Source organism: Callorhinus ursinus, unplaced genomic scaffold (assembly GCF_003265705.2).
Source record: "Callorhinus ursinus isolate GAN/ISIS: 27379988/994484 unplaced genomic scaffold, GSC_fseal_2.0 scaffold15, whole genome shotgun sequence".
NCBI classification, from domain to species: Eukaryota; Metazoa; Chordata; class Mammalia; order Carnivora; family Otariidae; genus Callorhinus; species Callorhinus ursinus.
In genome coordinates this window covers 25,770,609-25,786,065 of record NW_027397077.1, presented here as the reverse complement: position 1 = coordinate 25,786,065, position 15,457 = coordinate 25,770,609, and positions in this window count along the sequence as shown.

Sequence of the window (15,457 nt, the reverse complement as noted above, 5' to 3'; positions counted from 1 at the left end):
AATCTAAAAGTTGACAGAAACCAGAGAAAAGGTTAAATTCAAATATTACAACTCCAAAAGATAAAAATTTGAGTTTTTGGTTTTCTGTTCAATAATGTTGCTTAATTCTGGTAGCTATAGCTAAAGACAAGGCAGGTGGATAAAACATAGGCTACTGGATAAAGATCAGAGATTATACTATAGGCTTAGGAAAGAAGCTGGAAATTTAAGTGGGAAATATGAGAATTTAGAAAGAACCTAAGAAAACATGAGACCCCATATCACAGCATAAACATCTATATCTATATCTCTTATCTGAAAAAAAAAAGAGCTCTGGAAATGATAAATATGTTGTTATATATAAAAGACTGTATTTTTTCCTCTTCTGTTAATGTATTTAAAATATGTATGCCTCTCTAAAGCAAAAATGATAACACTGTTTTGATGGGCTTACAATGTCCGTAGATATAATACATATGATAGCAATAGCTAAGAATGGAGCCTGCGTAACAAATCATCACAGCTTAGTGGTTTGAAACAACATCAATTTATTACCTCACAGTTCTGTAGGTCCTAAGTCTAAACTGTGACTTCTGTTTAGGGTTTCAAAACTTGAAATCAAGGTGTCAGATATGTGCATTCCTTTCTAGAGTGCAGGGTCTTCTTTCAAGCTCACATGGTTGTTGGCAGAATTTAATTCCATGCAGCTGTAGGACTGAGGCTCCTGGTCTATTGCTGGCAGTTGGCCAGGGGCTACTTTCAGGTCCTAGAGGCTTCCCATGTTTCCTTGCTGTGTTGTTCCCTCTGTAGGTCCCCTCATGTTTTGAATCTCTCTGACTTCATGAAGGGACCAGTCCCTTTTTAAGGGTATATGTGATTATGTCAGGCCATCTGGATGATTTCTCTTTTGATGAACTCAAATTCAAATGATTAATAAACCTAATCACCAGAATGATATTTTATCATATGCAAAAGTTCTGACCTCATTCAAGGAGAGGGGATTATAAGGGACAGGCACATCAGAAGACAGAAATTAGGGGAACCATCTTAGATTTCTGCCTACTGAAGGATATGCATAGAAATTAAAACCATTATAAGTTTTTAATATTTAAAAAAATTTTTTTAAATGTTTTATTTATTCATGAGAGTCAGACAGAGAGAGAGAGGCAGAGGCAGAGGCAGAGGCAGAGGGAGAAGCAGGCTCCCTGCAGAGCAGGGAGCCCGATGCGGGACTCGATTCCAGGACCCTGGGATCATGACCTGAGCCGAAGGCAGACGCCTAACCATCTGAGCCACCCAGGCGCCCCAAATTTTTAATATTTTAATTTAAATAATTATATGTTAGCTTCAGATAGATTGGGATAAGTTTCAGAGACATATTGTAGTCTCTAAAGCAACTACTGAAAAAATTTCAAAGTGATATAACTAAGAAGTCAATAAACAAACTAAAATGGAGTTCTAAAAAATAACTGATCAACTCAAAAGAAGTCAAGGAAGGAGTAACAGAAGATCAAAAAAGAAATGAAACAAATATAAAAACAAAAGTACAAAATTTTAAATCTAAATACAACCAAATCAATAGCTACATTAAATATAAGTGGAATAAACACTCTAATAAAAAATCAGAGATTATCAGACGATTAAAAAAAAGAACCAACTTTATACTGTCTATAAGAGATAAACTCTAAATAAAAGTCACAAGTAGATAGAAAGAAACTGGAGAAAAAAGATATGAGTGCAAGCCATATGAATGGGAAAACTGGAGAAGCTATATTGACATCAGACAAAATACACCTTGAATCAAGAATTATCTCAAGAAGAGATAAGGTGGGATAGTTCATAACAATCAAAGAGTAAATATATCAGGAAGATTGTGTAGTGAAATTATAATATAAATACACACAAACATTCCTGATTCCACACTCTTCCCCCAACCCAATTTCCACAGAGGAGCCAAAGTTATTTCTTTGAAATCAAAATCAGATGATCAGAGCTAAATAGACTAAAACTGACATAATAAAACAGAATATATCCCTAGAATGTAAGGATGGTTCAGCATCACAAAATCCATCCTGGTAATTAACTGCATTAATAGTTGGAATGAGAAAAATGATTTGATTATATGGAGAGATGTGGAAAAAAGCTTTTGCCAAAGACTACCACTTACTTATAAACACTTAATAAACTTGTAATTGAAGAGAATGTTTTTTATAGCTAGTGTCTATACCAAAAGATTTCACAAAACTTTGTGCCTAATGACAAACTATTAGTCACATTCCCTTCAAAACTGGGAATAAGACAAGGATGTTTACTTCTGTTAATGTTTAACATTGTATTAGATGTGTCATCCAGCATGCTATAAAAAGAGAAAGAAATAACATATGTGAGGTTTGAAAGGGAGAAATAATTCTATCATTATACACAGATAACATGCTCATCTATATAGCAGTGCTGTCCAATAGAAATTCAACGTGAGCCACATACATCATTTTACATTTTCTAAAATTAAATAAAGCAAAAGTAAACAGATGAAATTAATTTTAATACTACAATTTATTTAACCCAATCTTCCAAAATACTTCTATTTCAACATGTGGCACTAGCTACATTTTAAGTACTCAAGAGTCCTATGTGGCTAGTGGCTACCACATTTGCCAGTAAGAAGTTCAGCAGGGGTACTGTTTGTGTCATCAACAAATAAAATTTATTATTTTTTTACACCATCAATAACGAACAAGAAAAACATAATCAAATATGGAATTACACATAATGGTAAAAAAACCCTATAACATATCTAACAACTAATAAAAATAAATCTAGACCTCTTCAGAGAAAAGTTTAACACTAAATTTAAAAATATGAGAGAAGAGGGCGCCTGGGTGGCTCAGTTAAGTGACTGCCTTCGGCTCAGGTCATGATCCTGGAATCCCTGGATCTAGTCCCGCATCGGGCTCCCTGCTCGGCGGGGAGTCTGCTTTGCCCTCTGACCCTCCCCCGTCTCATGTGCTCTCTCTCTCTCATTCTCTCTCTCTCAAATAAATAAAATCTTAAAAAAATAAATAAAAATATGAAAGAAGAACTGAATAAACAAAGTGACATTTCTTCCTAATTTCATCTTTAAAGTCAATGGAATGTCAAAAAAATTCCAGCAGAAATTTTTGTTTTAGGAACTCACTACACTTATTGAAAATTTAGATGACCAGAAAAGAACCGTAAAACAAACTATTGATTACTCTACTGGAAGGGCCAGGGTGGGCAAACACGTGAAGGGATTAAAAATTAAAAAAAAAAATAGTGAGTAATGGCATGCCTTAAAAAATAAGTCATATTTTAAAACTGTATGAGATTGGTACCAAAACAGAAAAATTGACCAAAGAAACAGAAAGGTGAGTTCAGCAAACAATATTTGGTTGCCAGCACCATAAATCAATAGAGATGATTTATTGGACAATGTCAGGAAAATTAGCTCAGGTGGGCAACAAAATAAAATTAGATCCCTTCATAATACTATATGCATAAGTGGACTTCAAATGGCTTAAAGACCTGAGTGTCAAAGGTAAACATGAAACATGAGTGGAAAACAATGTAGGAGAACAATTTTAGGACCTAAATTGGAGAAAGATTTCTTAAAACAAATGCCCTAAGTGTAAGCCATAAGTAAAAGTCAATAAATTTGATTGTAACAAAATCAAAACATTTGCCCAAATGAAAGATGTAATAGGCAAATTTAGTACAGGGTGGCAGATTAGAAAAAGAGGTTTTCAATCATGGGGATCGTATTTAGATATGCAAGTGGAATTTCTACAAATCAAGAAATAAGAATACGAATGGAAAGACAAGTAAATGATATGAACAGGCAGTACACAAATTAAAAGCTCAGAAGGTTGACAAACATACATCAAGAGACCCATATTCATTAATATTTAGAAAAATGATTATTAAGACAGTAAGGAGATACCAATTTATACCCATCAAACTGAGAAGAATTAAACAGCTAAATAATATAAGTTATTCATAGGACTCGGGGATATAGGAGCTTTCAGACACTTCTCTTGAAGTTCTAAACAGGAAGAACCTTTCTGTGGGGGCAATCTGGAGTTGCTGGTTAAATGAAATATATTTGTACTCTATAATTGGTATATGTACTAGAGAGTCCCACTCAGGTTGATAAGGGAACTTGTATAAGGACGTTCCTCTTAGCTTTATTGTAGTGGGAAGTTGGAAACAATCTGTTCTTTGCTTGGTTAAAGGACATGCAAGTTATAGTGGGTTCGTGCTTTGCAATTCCATGAAGCTCTGAGAAGGAACCAGCCAAGGGTACATACAAACTGGCATGTGTTAATAGTGTTGAGTAAAGATAAAGCCTAAAGGAGTTATGTAACACAGTGCATTATGTCCATCAGAAATACATGTCAACAAAATGAGCAATACATGCTTTATAAGAGCACACACTAACAAAAAGAGCCATCAAATGTATAAGACTGATAATCTGTGGTAGAGGGCATGATGGGGGTGAGTTCTCTGAATACAAGGGAATATAAATATAAATGCAGAAAAAGGGCACTCACATAGGCCACCATGACACCGTGTGATGCTGTGGGAAATATGATTAACTCAACCCTCTTGACTTTGGTCCAGTCTACTCTTCTTACCCCCACCTTACATGTGGGAATACAAATCAGATTTTGTCGATTAAAACTGTCAGATGACCTCCCATGGTGCTTCAAATCAAATACAAACACTAACCCGGCCTGTAAGCCCCCCTTTTTGCACCCTAGTGCCTAGAACAGTGACTGAAATACAGTAAGCACTCTATGAATATGTGCTGTATGTAAAGAGTGAGGGGACAGCTAAACCACATTAGGCTCTTAACAAGTTTATATGTCTTTTTTCACTCGCTTGTTTGTAGTCCAGGAAGAGCCAGGAGCTACTTTTTTTATTTAAAAAGATTTTATTTATTTATTAGAGAGAGAGATCACAAGCAGCGGGGAGGGGCAGAGGGAGAAGCAGATGCCCCACTGAGCAGGGAGCCCGAGGCGGGGCTGGATCCCAGGACTCCAGGATCATGACCTGAGCCGAAGGCAGATGCTCAACCCACTGAGCCACCCAGCCTCCCAGCCAGGAGCTACTTGCTTGCCTTTCTTGGGTCCCCAGAAAGTAGAACTGCTCATCCCAAGTCTGTGAATGGCTTTTTCAGCAATGTAGTAATGTAAGTAAATTTATGCAGGACTACAATAGGTTCGGAAAGAAAAATCCCAAACTTAAAAATATTAATTAATGTTCAAAAATGTTGCATGATGATAATCACAGTCACTATTATCTATTCATTTAAAGGAGTTTTCAAAGGTATCTCTACTTGGCGACACTCGATACCCTCTGCTCCATGAAAGCTTGAGAAATGCTTTGAATTACCAAACACTTTGGACAATCATGATATATGATATATAATTTCTTTAAAAATATTCTATAATTCTTACTTTTTCTACCAGTTAAGTCTGGCTTTCCACCAGTTGGTCTAAATTAGATTTTACTGTATTTGGCAGTTCCTTAGTATTATATAAATCACTCTCTTATTAACATCCTCTCACCACTAATTAGTTAAGGGACTGTAACCATCGCACACATGTAACTCCCACTACCTTCATGAGGATTAAACATTCATACCTTAGGGCAAAACTGGCATTTAACAAGAGAAATTGTTTCATGTGAATTAACCTTGAAGATGGGAGATAAATAATCCAGGAGGTACATGAAGATTCCCGAGTGTCCTCACTGGGGATTCCATAATCATAGAGTGGCCCAAATAGCAGTGGCATATTGAGAAATTTAAGCTACCTTGACTGAGGCAGACTGGTGTTCAGTCTGTGCTATTTATGTTAAATTTTTCAAGGGCCAAATATTTAAAGAGTATCTCCTTGGATATGAATAAGGAAGCATACACTGCCAGCCATTTTGGGACTACTAGTGGGGCACACTAGTAGTCCCACACAATAAGAATTCAAAACAGAAAAAACAGCCAGGGAATAGAGCAAAGGAGGAAGGGACGAAGAGTGGTCCTGGTCTTAATATGTTGCTACTCAGTGAAAACCCCATCTGAAACAAACCCTACCTCTAGAGACTTCGCATCGTAGAGACCAATAAAATCCCTTTATGGTTTAAGCCAGTTCAAATTGTATCAGTTACTTGTCACTGAAACATCCTACCTGATAACAAAGTTAATATTATGGAGTCCTTATGCCAGAGACACTTAATGGAACTGTGTCCTCAGCTCAGACTGGCTTCTCTTTTTCTCTAAGGACTCCTCTGCTTAATCACAGGGATAGGACCTTGGCAGTTGTCTTCTCTGCCTGCATTTGCATGGCCTAAGATTGTGCAACTAAAGCAACATAGAACAATTTCGACTTATGACCCAGAGAAAGACTTACTATATTGTTTACTCTAATAGGTAACACTGGGAGCTCTCTGTATCCCTATTTTGATCCACGTAGATAGAAGAAGTAGAACTTTGTCTCAAGGGAGAATGATTAATGAACCAGAACATACATGCAATGAGAGAAAAATGAAACAAAGAGAGAAGGGACTTCTAGATCCGTGGCTCCATCCACCCTGCTGTCAAAGGCCATTTTAACCTTGCTCCTGAGTTCTTTGAAACCCCTATTTTGCAAGCAAATAAGAATACAAAAGAAAATAAATTTGTTAATTTTATAGGCTTGTTCAGGGCAGATGTTGACAAGTACGGCTGTGCTGGTTGTTTAAAGTCAATACTTACTCTGATGTTCTGAGTTATAACTTGGGCATATTAAAAATAGATTTTGGGGACACCTGGGTGGCTCAGTTGGTTAAGCACTCAACTGGTGATTTTGGCTCAGGTCATGATCTCAGGGATTGTGAGATCGAGCCCTGAGTTGGGCTCTGTGCTCAGCGGGGAGTTTGCTTCAGATTCTTTCCCTCTCCTAATGCCCCCCACCAGCTCACACACACGCTTGCTCTTTCTCTTTCTCTCAAATAAATAATCATTTAAAAATATGTATTTTCAAAATTGAGTTTATAAAAAACCTTCTAAACATATTGCTTAACTCTTGATATTATACTTAGGGAAACTTTCTATTATATTAAGTATTCTTTGAAATTAAATAACTTATAATGGTAGCATGGCAACCACTACCCAGTATGTCATGTATTATGTAACTATTACTCTACTATTAGTTATTTAGGTTGTTTCCTTTTTTTAACCATTATGTTTCTGCAAGGAATATTTCTCTCTTTTTAAAAGATTTATTTATTTATTTTAGAGACAGAGAGCATGAGCGAGCAGGAAGGGCAGAGGGAAAGGGAGAGAGAATCTCAAGCAGACTCAGCACTGAGCTTAGAGCCTGACTCAGGGCTTGATCTTATGACCCTGAGATCACCACCTGCGATGAAACCAAGAGTCAGCACTCAACTGATTGCACCACCCAGGTACCCCTTGTATGGAATACTTCTTAGTAAAAGTATATATCCAAATTTACGAAAATTTCCTGAGAATAATTTTTACTTTATTATTATTTTTTAAACATTTATTTATTTAGAGATAAAGTGTTCAAGCAGTGGGAGGAGCAGAAGGAGAGGGGGAAAGAGAATCTTAAGCAGACTCCATGCTGAATGCAGAGCCCCATGTGGGACTGATCTTGTGACCCTGAGATCATGACCTGAGCTGACATTAAAAGTCGGATGCTTAACGGATGAAGCCACCCAGGTGCCCCCCTTAGAATAATTTTTAAAAAGTAATTGTGGTATTAGGCAGGAATATTTTTAAGGTTTAAAATAAATATTGCCTAATGATGTAATGTATGGTGATTAACATAACATAATGAAAAAATAAATATAAAATAAATATTGCCAAACAGCTTTTTAAAGAGTTTTTGTCAATTTCCATTGAAACTTACAAGAGTGCCTTTCTTGCTGTGCCACGTCATGGGTTGTATGTACATTTGCATGAAAAAAATTCCGTGCTGAACGAATGACATCACCAAGATGGGAACATCTTGTCTTTCTGACATTGTTCCACCTCACAAGAAGAAAAACTAAATAGTATTTACAGAAAAGACACCACTGAGAAAATCCTAGAACGCAAGGGTGAAGCTGAAGCATCCACTCTGTACCACAGAGATCAAGACAAACTGCACTATAAAGGAGATAACCGATCTTAACTAAGCTTATTACAGAAATCATTTGACAATATATACAAGTCAGACCATTATGCTGTTTACCTTATACTTATACAATGATGTATATCAGTTATATCTCAATAAAACTGGGAAAAAATTAAAAGGAGTCTGCTAGGTTGGGCCTTAATGCAATATGACTAGTGTCTTTATAAGAAGGGGGAATTTGAATATACAGAGAGACACCAGGGGCATGTGTCTACAATAGAAAGACCGTATGAAGAGGCAGGAAGAAGATGGCCCTCTGCTAGGTAAGGAGAATGGTTTCAGAGGAAACCAACCATGCCGACACCTTGATCTTAGACTTCTAGCCTCCAGAACTGTGAGAAAATAAATTTCTGTTGTTTAAGCCAAATATATACATACACTTTTTTTTTTTTACCCAACTCCAGTATAATTCCTTAATTAAAGAAGGTCTATGTTTAAACCTTTGTGCTTTGGTGTTCTACAGTATTGACATACGTGTTGAGGTATCTGCAAGTACTGCGTTCTTGGGATCCATCCCTTATATTTTCTTCTAATTCCTCTCATATTTTAAAAAATTGTTCCAGCCTTCTAGTCCCTTCACTCTATTTGGTTCCAGTCTTCCCAATGGATGCTGCTCCTCACCTTTTGTGTATTGACTCAACGGAATGGGACAATATTGCCTAATGAGAGTTATATGAGAGAAATGATCTTCTGATCCTTGTGTCTCATTGAGTTGGCTCCAGACCAGCATGGACTCTGAACCCTTGAGTCAAAGTATGGTACACAAAAGGAGATTTGTGTATGGCTCTTTTTGTAGGTCAATAAATTTTCACAGAAGGAAACTCAGTATGGCATGAAAGACTACATTCATATACTCAGGTTAACATTTTTTGATGTATGAAAATTTTCACGAGGGAACAACATGAAACAGTGTGCTTTGATTAGATACGTGTTTGTTTGGTCTTTTTAGAGCTTCTTTATATTTTTGCACTAATGTGTTTTGAATGTATTGTTTAATCTAAGTATCTCCTTACTTCTTTGAAGCCCAAGGTTAAAACCACTATCTTTTCAATAAACTTAAGTCCATTCCATCTTCAGCATTTCTTTACGAATGCTTATCTATTTAGTTACTTACTTATTTATTTTTTGAAAAGGTGTACTGAATACCCAGTATGGGACAGGTACATTTTTAGGTGCTGGGGATATAGTGATAAACAAGAAGAGACTTCCTGCACTCATTGAGCTTATCTTAGTTTAAAAGACAAATTTTAACTAAATCATCACCAGAATAAATTACAATTATAAGCAATGATAAGTGCTTGAATGAAGCAAAGCTACAGAGGGCCATGAGAGAACACGTAATTGAGAGAGAAACTGACTTAATTTGGACAATCAAGGGGAAGACCTCTCCAAGGAAATGTTTGAGCCGATATCTGAAGAGCAAGTAGAAAAAATTGGGAAAAAGAAGGGGAGGTAGGATGGGAGAGTAGATTACAATCAGAGTAAATAACATTTGCCAGGGCCTGATAGTGGAAAGGGGCATTCCTTCTATGATTCTTTACATTATTAATTACCTATTCACACAGCAAGTATTAATTGAGTACCTATTATGTGCTGAGTCTGGGACTCTGCAAATATAGCATTAGATGAGATATATAAAGTTATGCCCTTATGAAGCTTACAGGTAGGTAGAGGAGACAAAACAAACAAAATGGAAAAAAGTGAATAAACATCATATTTTCTGCTGATGAGTGCTATGAAGAAAATATTGCACTTGGAAAAGTGCAAAGTCCATTGTATGAGGATTTATTATCATGCAGTTTTAATTAAACTGGGATGATACAAGGGACTTGAAATTAATGACCTCAGGATCTTGAAGGTCAAAGAGTCCGAGGAGCTCCTATTAACTGAAATTTTGAGAAGATAGTAAATCAGTAAGAGAACAAGGTAGTCAAGGTTTTAGTAATTTACTGAGAAATGTAGCAGGGCTAATTCTTACCTGCCCAAAGTTTGCATTGTTAAAATTATTCTAAGTCAGAGCATACAGTCTAATAAGTTAGAATGACCTTAAATATTTTCTAGAGTCGAGGCAGGGATAAATTCTCCAATTGTAATGAATAATTTTTTTTGAAAAGCAAATAAATGGGTATTTATTCAAGAGTTGAGATGGGGTAACTCCCCAGTTACAAAGAACATTAAAGTTTTTTTTAGAAAAACTATATTTATATTATTTCTAATGCACAAAGAGCAAGGCACTTTTTTTTTCTATTTTTATGAGCATTTAGAAAATGTGACAAAAGGCATTTTAAACTTAAGTGGATAATATCACAGAGTCAGTGGAAGAAAAGTAATCCTGGAAGATCAGTAAGTCTGTTTCATTATTTTCCATGAAAAAACATACAACACTGGAATGAGAACGGAATTAGAGAGAAATCCAAGGAAAGGGATTTCATTTCTGGCTCCACCATTAGTTAAATAGCTTGGACTTATTACCTGTATTAGTTTGCTATGCCACCATAGGAAAGTACCATAGACTGGATGGCTTAAACAACAGAAATATGTTTTCTCAGTGTGGAAGGCTAGAATTCCAAGATCAAGGTGTGAGCAAGGTTAGTCTTTTCTGAAGCCTTGTTCTCTGACTGTAGATGGCCACCTTTCCCCTCCTTCTTCACAACACCTTCGCTCTGTATGGCTGAGTCAAAATTTCCTCTTGTTATAAGGACACCGGTCATATTGGACTAGGGTCTACCCTGATGACCTCATTTTAACTTAATTACCCCCTTAAAGACCCTATCTGCAAATATATTCCCATTCTAAGGTACTGGGGTAGGACTTCAACATATGCAGTTGGCAGCAAGGAAGGAAATTAAGTTCATAACATTATCTAACCTCTGGGATTCAGTTTATTCATCCACACAATGGAAATATTCAATGAGATCAAGAATTCATAACTTGGAGTTTTAGTTGGGGTTAGGGAGGGTGTCCCTAAACCCTGTGAAATATTATGCCACATTTTATATGTGAATTTTTTCTGAGGAGGAAAGTTTACAATGTTAATTAGATTCTAAAAGGGGTATGTGCCCCTTCCAAAGATTAAGAGGCAACAAATTAGATAATATCTATAGTTCTCATCAGCTCTTAAATTGTAAGAATCTACTCTTTGAAGAGGGAAGACAATGTTCTATTTCACAAGACTTACAGCCAGGAAATTCTCCCTAATGGCTTTAATAAATGCTTTCCATTGTAAATATAATTTACTCCATTCTGGCCTGACTGTAAACCAAGTGTAGTCAGGAGAAGTCATATGGTACATTTCTATTTTTTCATAGTTTTATGAATGATGTCTTTGGTCATCATTGGAATACTGAAATCTATCTCCCTTATTGTTTTCCTTGGAGCGGAGCTCACTAATCTGTCAATAATTTTTGTTGTTCTTCCCTAGTCATTACTCTTGCACTTTAGAAAATTAACACCCAGATGAATTGTCGTGCATGCACACGCACCCACACACACGCACACACCCATGGTACAATGTGAACAACAGCAAAATGACTAGAATGCTACACTGAGCATAATAAGTGTTTGTTATCCTTTGTTCAATGAAAAATAAATGAATGAGTTGAACCCTAGGGAGAATAAATTCAGTTAATAACTGAACAACTACTTCCAAAGCCCATAAATAACTGTATTAGAACTTTTGATTATAAGGAAGTTCTTCGCTGATCTGTTCAAGTAGAGAAGATAAACCTAGAAAGACCGTCAAAAAGAGAATGCACATGTGAACGTGCATACGCTAGATCTGTGAGTACACATATGTACGGATCACCTATATAATATTTAGAAACACGTGTGTGTGTGACACACTTAAAGGAAGGGCAATGCGCACTGCCCTGCTTTTATTGGTGGAACTTGTGAAGCAAAACCAACTTGTTTATTTCCTCACCCGGCGTCTCTCGGCAAACTGGCTGGGTTTGCTCCTCCCCGTAATCCCATGCTTACTGAGTAACACGTTAGGACACAAGGGAGCGCACTGGTCTTTTTAAGCGTCTCACTCACGTATTTGCTCACTGCGCTTTCGTGGATGCTTCTCTGTGCAGGGGCGCGGGGGGGGGGCGGCGCGTGGGGCGCGCGTGGGGCGCTAGGAAGGCGGGGGGAGAAAGTGGAGCCCAGAACGGACGCAGAATTAAGAGAGAACGTAGAGGTTGGCCCACGATTTTCCCTTCTCACCATTCCACAGGGGCTACATTTCTCCAGCACACTCGTTTCTTACACTCACCAAGCACATTTGACTGTCTGCTTCGGAATATTTAACGTGGAGAGGCTGGGTTGCGCTCAGGCTGGGAGGAGGGTAGATGTGTGTACGCTGTCACGGCTCCCAGCAGATTTGCCTCCCATTACACCTGTTTGGGATCTTCTAGTGTTTGGCACAGTTTGTCTTTTTCAACACATTTAACCTCCCCCTCTTTCATAAACATTCTCTCATGCATTGGGGTTAGAGGACTAAGGAGAAATATGCTTTGGATACTGTGGTCTATTTTATTTGGGGATCATTAATGTCCAGAGAAAACTTAAGCTTTCAAGGGTTCTGCTGAAAGATCACCGCCCTGTCAGGACTGCATCACAAGGCACTCAATTTATCAGCCTTCTGCTGGGTGACCCGGCTCGGATTTGAACCTCTGGCTCCAGGGAGTCTAGGTTGAACTACGGTGATGTGGAGGCCACTCAGCCCCTGACTCCAGCCAAAAAAGATTAGCGTCATCAAAAATAGATTAGCGAGTCAGTTAAAAAAAATTAAAGTAACCCCTTTGTTCTAAAATATTTGTCAAAGTAAGCAAAGAAATTAGCTTTCATTTCAGATTAATTACGGAGTAAATTAGTATTTGGGACAAGAACATTGTAGATTATTTTCCCCCTTCAACTGTGGAAATGGAGAAATGTGTAACATTTATAATAACTATCTCTAAAGGCTCAAGCATTTATGTAAAAACCTGACCGAGCTTACCGGAGCTCCTGCCTGTAAACTTTTTGTCCCTGGAGAATTCCTGAAATGTGGACTCTACCCTTATGCTTATGGAAAGAAAAATGTTTTAAAGGAAATAAATGAAAATTTGACCTTTGGGCTCTTTTTGATCCTGATATCCAAAACCATGTGACCTTACCACAGTTACCCCCATTCAGTATCCCTGACACAAAGTGGATTGAGGCCCCATTCCCACAAAATGATAATGATAAATCTATGCATTTAGTAAGCATGGCCTAGATGTCATGGGGGTGGGAGGGGAGAAGTGGAGAACCTACTCGTTCTTTTTAAGGAAAAATTGGGAAATTAACAAAAAGGATCTCCTAACAGAGGCTGTGTTGGCTTGGACAAACTGAAAAGTGGTACCTTGTTCAGTTGCCTGACTTTGAGGAGAGAAGTTTAGTTAGCCAGCATTCATTCAGTCATGAACAAATATTTACAAGGTGTCTATTATGTGCCAGGCACAATGGTGATCAAAAAGAGAATAGTAACTTCACAGGGAAGAATCCTAGCAGACCACCTTCACCATGTGATCAAAGTTAACATCACCAGTAATTAGACATATGGATTTAGGTACCCTGGATGGGCTGCACTGATGTGTCATGACATCACTTCTGTGGTACATAACTATAATCATGAGAAAATGCCAGACAAATCCAAATGGAGGGTATATTGAAGATCAGTGCCCTTCGAAGGTATCAAATTCGTGAAAGACAAAGTATGACCTAAGGAGGCTAAGGAGACAAGTCAACCAAATGCAACACAGAACGTTGGATTGGATCCTGAACCAGAAGAAGGATGTAAGTGGGCAAAGTGTCACAATTCAGGTGAGGTTTACAGTTCAGTTAAGAGTATTGTTTATCAGTGTTGATTTCTTGCTTCTGATAATTGTACTATCGTTATATAAGACATAACATGAGGGGAAAGTGGGGGAAGAATATACAAGAAGTCTGTGTGTACTTTTTTGCAAGCTTTCTAGAGATCTAAAATTACTAAAAACAATTTTTACACCCCCAAACTAAAAGCAGATGTAACCCCTGTCCTCATAGAGTTTACACTCTAAAGGGGCAGATATTCAATCAATTAATCATACAAATGAATATGTAATTACCAACATAACTATTTGTTTTTAAGGAAAGAAACTCTGCAAGAGAGTATAATTATAGTCATCATTAAGAGAAACATTTATTTAGTGCATACTGTATGCCCACAACTGTTTTAAGTATTCCTCGTATCATTGAATTCCCACCTTCATGTTTATCAATATCATCTCAGCACTGATGAAGTCCTCAGTTAATATTTTAAGTATTTTCCTTGAAATTTTTCACTTATACAGTCAACCTTTGCTGAATATATCTACATGAATATTCCAAGGATACCCCTACCCCACCAGATCCAGGGTGAAACATTACCTCCCCTCTGAAACCTGTTTCACTTCCTAAGACCTCAGATGACATCACTGTTCATCAACCACTCCAGTTAGAAACTCCTCCCTAACTTCTTTTCATTCCTCTAATTATGCCCCTGAGAAAGTTACCCTTCATATGGAAAACTCTTTCTAAAAGGCAAATATGATTATACCTTTGCAGGCTGGTTTGTTTTACTTCTGCAGTACATTTCCATTACCTATGGGGTCATTTTCAAGCTCTCTGATATGCAAATAAGTGTCCCCATTGGCTGGCCTTTGCACACACCATCCCAGCCTGGCACCTCTCCACTCCTCAAAGACCACGTGCTTCTCTTTTCTTGGGGCAGAGAGCCCTGGCCTTCGGGCACCCACTTCCACGCCTGGCTCACCCTCCTCATACCTTGAATGTCATTTTCTCAAGCTTCAGGTGAGCCCCTTAACTTTCTGCACATCAAAGTCATTTTCAGTACAGTTTATGAATGCCTCACAATTCCACTTTAAATAATTTAATTGCTTTGTTTACTGGTAGGCAACTTCATATTTTTATCTCTGGTATAACTTTTTCCAAGTGCGTGGCCACCGTGCATGGTCTGGAAGCTCCTAAAGAGTTTCTTCTACATTTGTGTATGCCTGATTGGCCCCCACTGCACTACAAGATTCTGGTTTCTAAATATGCACCATAAATAGCTTCACAGAAAATGAAAACCAACCGCCACTATGGAGTTTTCTCAACAACGTAGTCAGGTTAATATATAACCACATCTCATTTTTGAGATTGCCACCTGCTTATGTCTGAATTGCAATCTGACCTAAAACTTTTCAGACGAGAGATGGGAACAATAGTGCTTCTGTGAGCCACAGCCCCAAGAATCCAGACCC